The sequence below is a fragment of the Apium graveolens genome, chromosome 10 (genome assembly GCF_009905375.1).
Source record: "Apium graveolens cultivar Ventura chromosome 10, ASM990537v1, whole genome shotgun sequence".
Taxonomy (NCBI): domain Eukaryota; kingdom Viridiplantae; phylum Streptophyta; class Magnoliopsida; order Apiales; family Apiaceae; genus Apium; species Apium graveolens.
Window position 1 is genome coordinate 228,325,472 of NC_133656.1, and position 8,365 is coordinate 228,333,836.

At 42.4% G+C, this 8,365-nt stretch overlaps 1 non-coding gene across 1 annotated transcript; it reads left to right on the top strand.

The window, feature by feature from the left end:
* The first annotated feature begins 6,389 nt into the window (after positions 1-6,389).
* Positions 6,390-6,496, top strand: LOC141694694 (small nucleolar RNA R71). Its single transcript, XR_012563979.1, has one exon. It is a non-coding gene; the product is annotated as a small nucleolar RNA R71 (small nucleolar RNA).
* The last annotated feature ends 1,869 nt before the right edge of the window (positions 6,497-8,365 follow it).

The following is an 8,365-nucleotide window of genomic DNA, read 5'->3' on the forward strand; positions in this document are numbered from 1 at the left end:
AAGTGCCTAGGTGAGATCGCATGCAAACTGACTGTGGATGTCATGCATCGCATCCATCCTCCTCGCAAGACTCCTATACTACGTCGAACTCAAACCAGCTCTCATCTCTGCTCCTGCTGCCTCCCCATATTGCTTCTGTTGCGATGGACCGACCTCATCTCCATACTGAGCTCTCCAAACTGCTCGGTTTGCCTGCTGCATACCACCAACATACATCTGATCGCGGGGCACACCACCTGGCAGATGATCAAATGTGTAACCAAGCCCCTTAGGATTGGGCTTTCCTCATCCCCACTCTTGCATGTTGTGCAGCGTAGAACTGTCAATAGGAGTACTGGAAATCTGAAGCTGCTCATGTGCGGGTCAATGAACACCAACTTCCATGCACAACTTCGTCACAATGGACGCATACGAAATCACCCCGGTATTACCTCATCTCAAAAACCTCAGGATCCCCTGATATATCACCATCCCCAAATCAATGTAATCACCCTGCAGAATACCCCAAAGCAGACGAGCACGCTCCACCGTAATCTCATGCACATGCGAAGATGGCATGATATTAGGACAAATAAACGAGTTCCAAGCCCGTGCATACCTGTTCATGCATGAAGCAGGGAACGTGGAGTAATCAACAGTGCCTCTCTTGAACTTCCAATGAGTCTCAGGCACACAGAGAGTAGCAACGATGAGATCCAAATCGAAGTCCTCAGGATTCTTATCGTTCCAAATGTCCTGGCCCACCTTTCTCGCAAGCTGCTCAATCACTGTCCTGATAGCCTCAACACTGTACTCAACAGTCCTCCCCATCACCATCGTAAAACCATTCTTCTCCGCCTTGGCGTTGGCGTAGAACTCCCGCACAACACTCATGGGCACAACAGCAGGAGCCTCACAAAAAGGAACCCAGCCCATCTCCAAAATCATCTCCAACAGCCTACCATCTTTTCCCGATGGCAGAAATCCTCTCTCCTTAGCAATAGGCTTCGAGAGAAGCCTCATGTACTCCTCCTCAGCCTCAGGAGTAGAGAACATGGGCCTCACACCACTTGTAGTAGAAGAATTGGTGGCGCTGCTTCCAATTTGAGTTTTATGTCTTTTGGGTGCCATCGGATTGAAAAAGAGCGAATAAAAGCTTAAGTGTTTAGAGAGAATATGTATTTGAGAGTTTGTGAATTGGTGGAGAAGATGTATGCAAGTGTATGTATTTATAGGTGGAGGGGTGTGAATTTTATAAGGAATAGAAGTGGGAATTGATTATGGGAATCGTGGGAATAATGGAATTGATTAGGAGAGGGAATTATGGGATGTGGAAGAGTAAAAATCGGGTTAAAATTGATTTTGGAATTAAAATCCCGATTTTCTCTAATAAAACAGCTGTTTTTTTCTGAACAGGGACTTGGCTCGCGCGGCCGCGCTCACATTCTGGAAAACCGGCGCGACCGCGCGCTAGGACAGCGTGAGCGCGCTTGGTTACTGGAAAACGGCGCGGCCGCGCGGTTGGCCAGCGCGGCCGCGCCCAGGTTCTGTACTTGGCCCCGAATTTTTTCCTTTTTCTGATATTTTTTTTGTGTGTTTTCTCTTTTCTTCTTACTTCCTCTACCTACTAATGTATAACAAACTTGGGTTGCCTCCCAAGAAGCGCTTCTTTTACGTCGCTAGCTCGACGTAGAGTCTTGAAATCAAGTGGAGAATAAAATGGCACTAACCATCTCGCGGTTTTCCGTATCACCATAATAATGCTTCAACCGTTGACCATTTACCTTGAATGCTTGGCCCGGATCATTCTCAAAAATTTCCACCGCTCCATGTGGAAACACAGTTTTGATTATGAAGGGCCCTGACCATCTTGACTTCAACTTTCCAGGAAAAAGACGGAGACGAGAGTTGAATAAAAGAACTTGTTACCCCGGCACAAATTTCTTAAGCACTAGACCCCGATCGTTCCACCCTTTTGACTTTTTCCTTGTACATTTTGTTGTTCTCGTAAGCTTGAAGTCGAAATTTGTCAAGTTCGTTCAATTGAAGCATCCTTTTCTTTCCAGCTGCATCCAAATCCAGATTCAATTTCTTCAAAGCCCAATAAGCCTTATGCTCGAGCTCCACCGGAAAATGACACCCCTTACCATAAACTAACTGAAATGACGACATTCCCAATGGAGTCTTATACGCCCAAACAGCTTTATCAAGCTTTAAAGACCAATCCTTCATTGATGGACATATCATTTTCTCTAAAATACGCTTTATCTCTCTGTTAGATACCTCAACTTGACCATTTGTCTGAGGATGATAAGCCGTAGCAATGCGATGATTCACATTATACCTCTTCATCATGATGGTGAACTTGCGGTTTCAAAAATGCGACCCCTCATCACTGATTATGACTCTTGGAGTCCCAAACTTTGTGAATATCTGCTTGTGAAGAAAATTAAGCACGACTTTCGCATCGTTCATTGGCAATTCCTTAACTTCAACCCATTTTGACACGTAATCAACCGCCAACAAGATGTACTGATTGTTGCAAGATGAGACAAATGGCCCCATGAAGTCAATTCCCCAAATATCGAAGACCTCAACCTCGAGAAGCACATTAAGAGGCATCTCATCCTTCTTAGACATATTACACACACGTTCACATCGATCACATTTCAAAATGAACTGATGCGCATCTTTAAACAATGTTGGCCAAAAGAAACCTGCTTGAAGAACACGAGCTGCTGTCATTTCTACACCATAATGTCCTCCATAAGTCGTTAAGTGGAAATCTCGCAAGATTCCCCCCGTTTCGCTGTAAGGAATACATCTCCTGATGATTTGGTCAGCTCCCTGGCAAAAAAGAAATGGCTCATCCCACATATACCACTTCACTTCATGTAGAAACTTCTTCCTTTGAGCATAAGATAAGTCGGAAGGCATGATGTTACTCACAAGGTAGTTCATAATGTCTGCAAACCATGGCTCTTCTTCTTACACTTCAAACAGCTGCTCATCGGGAAAAGACTCATTTATTAAGGTTTTATCCAATGAAGTAGCATTAGAATTCTCTAAACGCGAGAGATGATCAGCGACTTGATTTTTAGTTCCTTTTCTGTCCTTGATCTCTAGTTCAAATTCTTGGAGCAAAAGAACCCATCGAATCAATCTAGGCTTCGAGTCCTTCTTCGAGACGAGATATTGAATGGCGGCGTGATCAATGAAAATTGTCACCTTAGTCCCAAGTAGATAAGATCAAAATTTCTCAAAACCAAAGACAATAGCCAAAAGTTCTTTCTCCGTAGTAGTGTAATTCAGTTCGGCACCATTTAGAGTCTTACTTACGTAGTAGACTACATGAAATATGTTGTTCTTCCTCTGCCCTAGAACTGCCCCAACTGCATAATCACTTGCATCACACATCATCTCAAAAGGTTCATTCCAATCAGGTGCAGTTATGACCGGTGCCGAGATTAGACTCTTCTTTAATGTGTCAAAAGCCACAAGGCACTTGTCATCAAACTTGAAAGGGATATCTTTCTCTAGTAAACTGCACAATGGCTTTGAATTTTTTGAGAAGTCTTTGATGAAGCGCCTGTAGAAACCCGTGTGACAAAGAAAACTGCAAATTCCCTTAACAGAAATAGGTGGGGGAAGATTCTCAATGACCCCCACCTTGGCCTTATCTACCTCAAAACCCTTACTAAAAACCTTGTGCCCCAGAATTATACCTTGACGCACCATTAAGTGAGATTTCTCCCAATTAAGAACCAGATTGGTCTTAACGCACCTCTTGAGAACGTGTCCAAGATTTTGCAAGCATTCATCAAAAGAATTGCCAAAGACTGAGAAGTCGTCCATGAACACTTCCACATTCTGGCCAATCATGTCAGAAAAGATGGCCATCATACATCATTGAAATGTGGCTGATGCACCACACAGACCAAAAGAAACTCGTCTAAAGGCGAACATACTGAATGGACAGGTGAAGGTAGTTTTCTCTTGATCTTCTGGAGCGATACAAATCTGATTATAACCCGAATCCAGAAGACAATAGTACTCATGACCAGCCAACCTATCAAGCAATTGATCAATGAAGGGCAAGGGAAAGTGATCCTTCCTAGTGGCCTTGTTTAGCTTCCTGTAGTCCATACAGACTCTCCACCCCGTGACTGTCCGTGTAGGAATAAGTTCATTCTTCTCATTTGCTACCACAGTAATACCACCTTTCTTTGGTACACATTGAACCGGGCTTACCCATGAACTGTCAGAGATGGGATAAATGATCCCTGCATCTAGCCACTTCAGAATTTCCTTCTTTACTACTTCCTTCATGATTGGATTAATTCTTCTTTGTTGCTCGACTGTAGGCTTGCTACCTTCTTCTAGCAGAATTTTATGCATGCAGTAAGAAGAGTTGATTCCCTTGATATCTACTATAGTCCATCCAATTGTCGGTTTTAACTCTCTCAGAATTCTCAAAAACTTTTCCTCATCGCTACCTGAAAGGTTAGATGCAATAATAACAGGAAGAGTAGATGCATCACCTAAAAAAGCATACTCAAATGTTCAGGTAAAGGTTTAAGCTCAAGAGTAAGAGCTTCCTCAATAGAAGGCTTGAGGCATTTGGGAGCTTTGCTCAATTCTTCCATTCCAAGAGATTCAAAAGCATATCGATCTTCCTATTCCATGGAGACGCATTCAAATATTGCAATTGCTCATCACCTTCGTCATCTTCACTATCTGAATTTCCCAACAAGGCTTTTTCTAAGGTATCAGACCTTAGCATTTGATCAAGTTCCGATGTGACCACCAAATTGACCAACTCGACTTTTAAACACTCCTCATTATCAGTAGGAAATTTCATAGCATTGAACACATTGAAAGTTACATCCTGATCCAATACTCACATTGTAAGCTCACCCTTCTGCACATCAATCAAAGTCCAGCCAGTTGTCAATAAAGGCCTTTCCAAGATTATGGGAATCTTCTTATCCTCCTCGAAATCAAGAATGACGAAATCAGCAGGGAAGATGAGTTTATCCACCTTGACCAAGACATCCGCCACAATAGCTCTTGGATATGTAATAGAACAGTCGACCAATTGTAAGGTCATGTAAGTTGGTTTGGGATCAGGTAAGTCCAATTGCTTGAAGATTGACAAGGGCATCAGATTGATGCTAGCTTTCAAGTCACATAAGCATCTGTCAAAAGACACTTTCCCAATAGTACATGGAATAGTAAAGCTTCCTGGATCTTTAAGCTTCGGAGGCAACTTCTGCTGCAGCACAACACTGCATTCCTCCTGTGACAGCGCCAGTCTCTAAATCAACTATCTTCACCTTCCGAGAGAGAATACCTTTCATAAACTTTGCATAATTAGGCATCTGCTCGAGAGCCTCAGCGAAAGTTATGCCGATATGAAGTTTCTTGAACACCTCTAGAAACTTCTCGAATTACTTGTCCAACTTTTTCTTCTGCAGCCTTTTCGGAAAAGGCGGTGGCGGATAGATCTGTTTCTCTCCTGTATTACCCTCAGGCAGAGTGTGCTCAACAATAATCTTTCTTGGTTCCACTTCTTCATCCTGCTGCTTTACTTCTTCCTCAACCCCAGCTTCTTCAGTCAGCTCTTGAGTTTGATCGGGATTTGCAACCTTCCCAGGCCTCAAAGTGATTGCCTTTACCTGCTCCTTAGCTTCCTTCTTTCCTGGCACTTAGTGTCACTAGGTAATGTACCAGGTTGACGATTTAGCAAGGCATTGGCAATTTGCGAAATTTGATTTTCCAAGGTCTTGATAGAAATATCTTGACTCTTGCACATGAGCTTCAACTCCTCTAATTCAGATTTTTCATTAGCTTGTTGCAGCTGGAGTTGTTGTTTTGGTGCATACTGCGGTTGCTGAAAACCAGGGTGGTTGTACTGCTTAGCTGGATACTGCTGATAAGGCTTTTGAACCGCATTCGGAGCGTTGCTCCAGCTGAAATTGGGATGATTGCGGTTGTTAGGATGATAGGTGACTGGCACAGGTTGCTGCGATCGCTAAAAGTTGCTCACGAACTGAGCTGATTCATTAGAAATTGCGCACTGATCAATCTCATGGGCACCAACACAAAGCTCACAGACACTAAGGATTTGATTAACCCCATAATTAGCCAAAGTGTTCACCTTCATTGTCAAAGCCTTAAGTTGAGCAGCTATAGCAGTTGCTGCATCCAACTCCAGAATTCCTGCTACTTTTCCCTGAGTCAGTCTCTAGGAAGGATTCTGGTACTCATTAGCATCTATCAGTTCAATAAGTTCACAAGCTTCATCGTAGCCCTTAGCCCACAAGGCTCCTCTTGATGCTGCATCAAGCATGGGCCTAGAAGTAGGATCCAATCCATTGTAGAAATAGTTGATAATCATCCAATCAGGCATGTCATGGTGTGGGCACTTCCTTAGAATCTCCTTATATCGATCCCAAGCCTCACACAGAGATTCTCTAGTTTGCTGCGCGAACTGGGTAAGAGCATTCCTGATTGCTGCAGTCTTCGCCATGGGAAAAAATTTAGTGAGAAACTTTTGAGCAAGATCTTCCCAAGTTGTGATAGACCCTGCCGGTAGAGAGTGTAACCAACACTTAGCCTTGTCCCTCAAAGAGAATGGAAAGAGTCGCAGCTTGATGGCATCTTCAGTCACACCATTGAACTTGAAAGTGTCGCAGATCTCGATAAAATCCCTGATGTGCATGTTGGGGTCTTCGGTAGGAGAACCCCCAAACTGAACTGAGTTATCTATCATCTGGATCGTGCTTGACTTGATCTCAAAAGTGTTAGTCGCGATGGCTGGTCTAATGATGCTATACCGGATGTCGTTAATCTTGGGCTTAGAATAGTCCATCAAAGCCTTCGGATTTTCTGCTTGATCACCCATAGCTACTATAATTGGCTCTTCAACTTTCTCTTCTTCTACCTTCTTTTCTTCCTCAAAAACTTCCCTACGAATTACCACAAGTTCTTCCTCGGCTTTATCCAGTGTTCTCTTATGAGTACGCGAACGAGTATGCATACACCCTCGCTAGATCACCTGAAATAAAACAAGGAAACAAATAAGTAATAATGTCTGAGTCAATGAACTTAAACGACCACTGATGGAAAGCATATAAACTAGTAATTAACACTGCAGTCCCCGGCAGCGGCGACAAAAACTTGTTAGTCGCTAAACACGTGACTAACAAGTACTTAGCCTTGTCCCTCTAAGAGAATGGAAAGAGTAGCAGCTTGATGGCATCTTCAGTCACACCATTGAACTTGAAAGTGTCGCAGATCTCGATAAAATCCCTGATGTGCATGTTGGGGTCTTCGTTAGGAGAACCCTCAAACTGAACTGAGTTATGTATCATCTGGATCGTGCTTGACTTGATCTCAAAAGTGTTAGCCGCAATGGCTGGTCTAATGATGCTAGACTGGATGTCATTAATCTTGGGCTTAGAATAGTCCATCAAAGCCTTCGGATTTTCTGCTTGATCACCCATAGCTACTATAATTGGCTCTTCAACTTTCTCTTCTCCTTCTACCTTCTTTTCTTCCTCAAAAACTTCCCTACGAATTACCACAAGTTCTTCCTCAGCTTTATCCAGTGTTCTCTTACGAGTACACGAACGCGTATGGATACACCCTCACTAGATCACCTGAAATAAAACAAGGAAACAAATAAGTAACAATGTCTGAGTCAATAAACTTAATCGACCACTGATGGAAAGCACATAAACTAGTAATTAACACTGCAGTCCCCGGCAGCGGCGCCAAAAACTTGTTAGTCTCTAAACACACGCTAATAATACACACAAGTATACGAGTTCACAAGTAGTATGAGATATAAATCAGATTCGATCACACAGAGACTATATAGGTTAACTATCTAAATTACGTACCTAAGCAACAATGTATGGTTATTATTCAATGCTAAGACGATAACAAATTGAGAATGTTTATAACTAAGAATTACGCTAACTATTATAACTACGAGAATAAGCTTGAATGAGTTAATATATATGAAAGATATGGGATTCTAACTTCATTAAATACTTCATTCAATAGCCTTATTATTCTCAACTTCAGCATGCAATGGTGATGACACTAGTCAGATAACACGAAACTGATAAACGCCAACTTTCGTTGCACGAGTATCATTCTATCAGACATCCATAAAAGAGATAGAAGCTGAATAGGCACCAATTATATTGAGACCCTATATGTCTATAGAATTTGACAACATAATGGTTTAAGCACAAGTTATCTATCTTGATTACATAGGACAAGTAAGATGGTTAAAATTACCTACGAATCATGCATCACAATACATGAACCTATGCTAGCATGGCAAGTTCTAAATTCTTAAATTCACTTTCGC